The sequence below is a fragment of the Barbus barbus genome, assembly GCF_936440315.1.
Source record: "Barbus barbus genome assembly, chromosome: 18".
Taxonomy (NCBI): domain Eukaryota; kingdom Metazoa; phylum Chordata; class Actinopteri; order Cypriniformes; family Cyprinidae; genus Barbus; species Barbus barbus.
The window spans coordinates 1750591-1756778 of NC_136746.1; positions in this window are offsets into that span (position 1 = coordinate 1750591).

Below are 6188 nucleotides of genomic sequence, written 5' to 3' on the forward strand. Positions count from 1 at the left end.
TTTTTATGTATATAAATGCTACATTTATTTTGTAGCGTCTCTATACAGACACTAAAAACACCCATAGCACTACCAGCGTAGCTACTGGTAACCACTGCTTTAAAAAAATGTTTTGCCGTTGGTAGCCTATACCGATTAGAAAGGCATCAATATTTTTACGATCATAAAGCTACTTTCTCAAAATATCTTGAAAAATTTTCTTGCTTAAAAACATGAATGATATGCTCGTTACATATTTAATTATTTGCATTTAATCAGCTGTTTGTATCCAGGCCTGGTTCTACAAGAGTGCTAAAGGGTGCTAATGCTTTGTGGGAATTTAGGACACGGGGGCTACAGTAGAGACTGGTTAGTATTTAATATAGACATTTTATATTATTTTGTTTATTTTATTCAAGGAAAGTCAAGTTTATTTATATAGCACATTTCATACACAATGGTAATTCAAAGTGCTTTACATAAAAGGAAGTAAAATAATCAAAAAATATAATAAGAAAAACTTTTCAAATGATTTAAAAATTGATTTAAAATGAATTAAAACAGTTAAGAATAGAAAGTGATTATACATAAAGTACAGTGCAATCAGTTCGGACATAGCACAGTGCTCATTCAACAAATGCACAGTTAAACAGATGAGTTTTGAGTCTTGATTTAAATGTGGCTAATGTTTTAGCACATCTGATCTCTTCTGGAAGCCGGTTCCAACTGCGGGCCGCATAATAGCTAAAAGCAGACTCCCTTTGTTTTGTGTGAACCCTTGGTATTTCTAACTGACTCGATCCTAATGATCTGAGTGGTCTGTTTGGTTTATATTCAGTGAGCATATCAGCAATATATTTAGGTCCTGGGCCATTGAGTGATTTATAAACGAGTAAAAGTACTTAAAAATCAATCCTAAATGTAACTGGAAGCCAGTGTAAGGACCTGAGGACTGGTGTGATATGCTCAGATTTTCTGGTTCTAGTCAGAATCCTGCCAGCAACGTTCTGGATGAGCTGCAGCTGTCTAATGGTCTTCTTGGGAAGGAAACCATTACAATAGTCCACCCTGCTTGTGATAAAGGCTTGTTTCTACAAGTCTTGACTGGAAACAAAACATCTAATTCTTGCAATATTTTTGAGATGATAGTATGCTGATTTAGTTACTGCTTTGACATGACTACTGAAACTAAGGTCTGTCTCCAGAATCACACCAAGATTCTTGACTTGATTTTTAGTTGTTTGACCCCTAGAGTCAAGGTATGCATTCACCTTGAACTTCATATTTGTTTCCAAATGCAATGACTTCAGTTTTCTCCTTGTTTATCTGAAGAAAGTTCTGGCACATCCAACTGTTAATTCTAAAACTGTTAATCTAACTGTTATAGTCATTTGGAGATAAGGCTAGGTAAATCTGGGTAGCATCAGCATAGCTGTGATAGGTAATTTGTTTTTTTTTTAATTATTTGACTCAGTGGGAGCATATACAGGCTAAACAAGAGCGGTGCAAGAATTGAGCCTTGTGGGACTCTGCATGTCATGGACGTCCACTTAGACTTACAGTCAGGTCCATAAATATTGGGACATCGACACAATTCTAACATTTTTGGCTCTATACACCACAACAATGGATTTCAAATTAAACGAACAAGATGTGCTTTAACTGCAGACTGTCAGCTTTAATTTGAGGGTATTTACATCCAAATCAGGTGAACGGTGTAGGAATTACAACAGTTTGCATATGTGCCTACCACTTGTTAAGGGACCAAAAGTAATGGGACAGAATAATAATCATAAATCAAACTTTCACTTTTTAATACTTGGTTGCAAATCCTTTGCAGTCAATTACAGCCTGAAGTCTGGAATGCATAGACATCACCAGACACTGGGTTTCAACTGTGGTGATGCTCTGCCAGGCCTCTACTGCAACCGTCTTCAGTTCCTGCTTGTTCTTGGGGCATTTTCCCTTCAGTTTTGTCTTCAGCAAGTGAAATGCATGCTCAATCGGATTCAGGTCAGGTGATTGACTTGGCCATTGCATAACAGTCCACTTCTTTCCCTTCAAAAACTCTTTGGTTGCTTTTGCAGTATGCTTTGGGTCATTGTCCATCTGCACTGTGAAGCGCCGTCCAGTGAGTTCTGAAGCATTTGGCTGAATATGAGCAGATAATATTGCCCGAAACACTTCAGAATTCATCCTGCTGCTTTTGTCAGCAGTCACATCATCAATAAATACAAGAGAACCAGTTCCACTGGCAGCCGTACATGCCCACGCCATGACACTACCACCACCATGCTTCACTGATGAGGTGGTATGCTTAGGATCATGAGCAGTTCCTTTCCTTCTCCATACTCTTCTCTTCCCATCACTCTGGTACAAGTTGATCTTGGTCTCATCTGTCCATAGGATGTTGTTCCAGAACTGTGAAGGCTTTTTTAGATGCCTTCCTGTTTTTGAGGCTCACCAATGGTTTACATCTTGTGGTGAACCCTCTGTATTCACTCTGGTGAAGTCTTCTCTTGATTGTTGACTTTGACACACATACACCTACCTCCTGGAGAGTGTTCTTGATCTGGCCAACTGTTGTGAAGGGTGTTTTCTTCACCAGGGAAAGAATTCTTCGGTCATCCACCAGTTGTTTTCTGTGGTCTTCCGGGTCTTTTGGTGTTGCTGAGCTCACCGGTGCGTTCCTTCTTTTTAAGAATGTTCCAAACAGTTTTTGTGGCCACGCCTAATATTATCTATTACCTAATATGCTATCTCTCTGATGGGTTGGTTTAGTTTTTTCAGCCTAATGATGGCTTGCTTCACTGATAGTGACAGCTCTTTGGATCTCATCTTGACAGTTGACAGCAACAGATCCCAAATGCAAATGGCACACTTGAAATGAACTCTGGACCTTTTATCTGCTCATTGTGATTGGATAATGAAGGAATAACACACACCTGGCCATGGAACAGCTGAGAAGCCAATTGTCCCATTACTTTTGGTCCCTTAACAAGTGGGAGGCACATATGGAAACTGTTATAATTCCTACACCGTTCACCTGATTTGGATGTAAATACCCTCAAATTAAAGCTGACAGTCTGCAGTTTAAGCACACCTTGTTCGTTTCATTTGAAATCCATTGTGGTGGTGTATAGAGCCAAAAATGTTAGAATTGTGTCGATGTCCCAATATTTATGGACCTGACTGTATGCTCTCCTATACTCGCATAATAACCTCTCCCTTCAACTTAATGGTTAAGGCTTACTGTATCATCAATTGCCATAGCCCGTCTCATGGCCGGCATGAAAAACAGATGCTTTTTCTGCACTAGAAAGGGTAAAGTGTTGATTTACCATCTGTGAAAGGTTGTATTTTGCTGTTTTCTGAAAATCTGAAAATCTTCATTTACTGATATTTTTGGATTTTTCACACCCAACATTTTTGCACACATACAAACACAGCAAACATGGTGGCTACCCCTCCCCCCTAATTAACTTTTGTGGAACCTGAGGCTCTTCCATACATCTCAAGTTCAGTATGGCCACCAACAGTGCGACTTGCACTTCATCTGAAGATGAAAGTCTTTCTTCACTTGTACAACATGACCTGGCCAGCATTTCACCAACTCCTGGAAGGGAAATTGCTCCGGTTACTCACGTAACCTCGGTTCCCTGAGATAAGGGAACGAGTGTTGCATTGTCATTGACGTCTGCTTTGGGGAAACGCCATGCTATAAGCCAAAACAGAACTAAGCCTGCTCCGCGAGCAGATAGCACCTGTGACTGCAGGATGTCCAAACTGTAGAATCTAATAAAAGTTTAGCGCCTCTAAGGAACTTAACAACCAACTCATTTCTGCCAATAGTCCGGCCAGCCTCAGGAGAGTGATTCGCAGCGATGGCTGCCATATAGACCTTGAGCGTGGAAGGGGTGTGCCCCTTGTCCAGCAGCTCTAGCAGAAAAATTTGCACATGGGACATGTCACATGAAATCGGATCCTGATTATGTGCTGAACGCCAGTCGCTGAAGACTGACCACTTAAGGGCATAGAGGCGTCGTGTGGTCAGAGCTCTAGCCTCTAAAATGGTATTAGTGACTCTCGTTGGGAGTTGATCAGACTCTCATCGAGCGGCCAGACATGAAGGCTCCACAGTTCCAGCTGGGGATGCCAAATCTTGCCCTGCGCTTGCGAGAGAAGATCTCTCCTCAGTGGTATTGGCCACGGTGCTCCAGACAGCAACTGGATCATCTCTGGGAACCAAACTTTGTTCCTCCAGAGGGGGGCCATGAGAAGGAGAGAGCATTTCTTTTATCTGATTCGCCTGATAACCTGGGGTAGCAGGGCGATCGAAGGGAATGCATAGGGTGTTGGGCCAGTCGTGCGCCAGAGCATCCCGCTGCTTTGAGAAATAGGTTGTGCAGTGATAGCTGTCTTCGGAGGCGAAGAGGTCGACCTCTGCCTTGCCGAAAACTGACCAAATCATCTGAATCGTCTAGGGATGTAGTCTCCATTTCCCTGGAGCTACATTGTCTCTTGACAACATATCCACTCCTTGGTTCAATCTGCCCAGCACATGCACCGCTCGTAGTGAGAGGAATTCTTTCTGTGCCGAAAGTAGGAGACGTCGAGTCATCCTGTGAAGGAGACGTGACCTGAGGCCGCCTTGGTGGTTGATGTAGGCCACCACCGTTGTGTTGTGCGACCGAACTAGGACGTGATGTCCCTTTAATGCTGGCAGGAAGGTCCTCAGGGCCAGACAAACAGCCATCATTTCGAGGCCGTTGATATGCAGGCGCCTCTCATGGGTCGTCCAGGAGCCGTACGCCAGATTGTCCTCGTGCAGAGCGCCCCAGCCTGAGCTCGAAACGTCTGTCGTTACCACCTTCCTTCTGGAAGTCGTCCCCAGCTGAACGCCTGACTGAAACAGGCGAGAAGTTGTCCAAAGGGCCACAGCTTTGAGGCAGTGGTGGGTTACCTTGACATGAGCACGGCCCATGCGCCAGGCGTGGGACGGAACACGGGCTTTTAGCCAATATTGGAGGGGCCGCATATGCAGCAGGACCAGGGGAATGACTGAGGATGCAGCAGCCATGAGGCCGAGCATCCTCTGAAATGCTTTGAGGGGACGCAAAGTCCCCAGCTTGAAAGATGCCGGCGCTCGCTGGATAGTCAGGGAGCATTCCGGCGTAACCCAAGCCCGCATTTGCACAGAGTCTATGACTGTTCCCAGAAAGGACGCTTGTTGTCTGGGAAACAGAAAACTCTTGGATGGGTTGATTTTCAACCCTAAGCGCTCTAGGTGGTTGAGCAACAACAACCTGTGAGCGATCAATTGCCATTCTGAGTCGGCTAGCATCAGCCAGTCGTCGAGGTAGTTCAATATGGGGATTCCCATCTGCCTCAGAGGGGAAAGAGCCACGTCTACGCACTTTGTAAAAGTGTGGGGGGCCAGGAACAGTCCAAAAGGAAGGACTGTGTACTGATAGGCCACACCCTCGAAAGCGACTCTCAAGAACGGTCTGTGATGGGGCACAATTTGGATGTGAAAGTAAGCGTCTTTCAGATCCACAGACAGGAACCAGTCCTCGGGCCAAATTTGGGGGAGGATCTGCTTCAATGTTAACATTCTGAACGGCCGTCGCATGAGGGCTCGATTCAGAAGTCTGAGATCGAGAATCGGTCTGAGCCCACCATCTTTTTTGGGAACGAGGAAGTAGCGGCTGTACAAGCCTGACTCGCTGTCCGCTAAGGGGACCGTTTCCATGGCACCTTTTGCAAGCAGTGTGCACTTCGGCTCGGAGAACGTGAAATTTGTTGTCCTGCACGAAGATCTGCACCACGCCTCTGAATGCAGACAGCCTGCGAGCGAACTGGAGCGAGTACCCTCATTCTATGGTTTTTAGAACCCAGAAAACTGACATTTGAGGACATCTTCATCGAAGACAGCTTGCCATGCGGGGAGCTGGGCTTCGTGAGTGTTTTTGCCTTTAGTAATGACTGCTCGCTGCCCGAAGGGGGAGAGCAGACATGTACGAGAGGCTTTACTGATGACAGTACGCTATCAACATGGGGAGAACTGACATGTGTGAGTGCAGGGAGAGGAAATTTGCTCTTTATTGTATGTGGGTCCGCTATCACAGCGGTAGTTTGAGGCACACACTGAAATGACAGGACATGCCCTGTTACAACATCTCCTCCACTCAGAGGCATTCGAAGGGGTG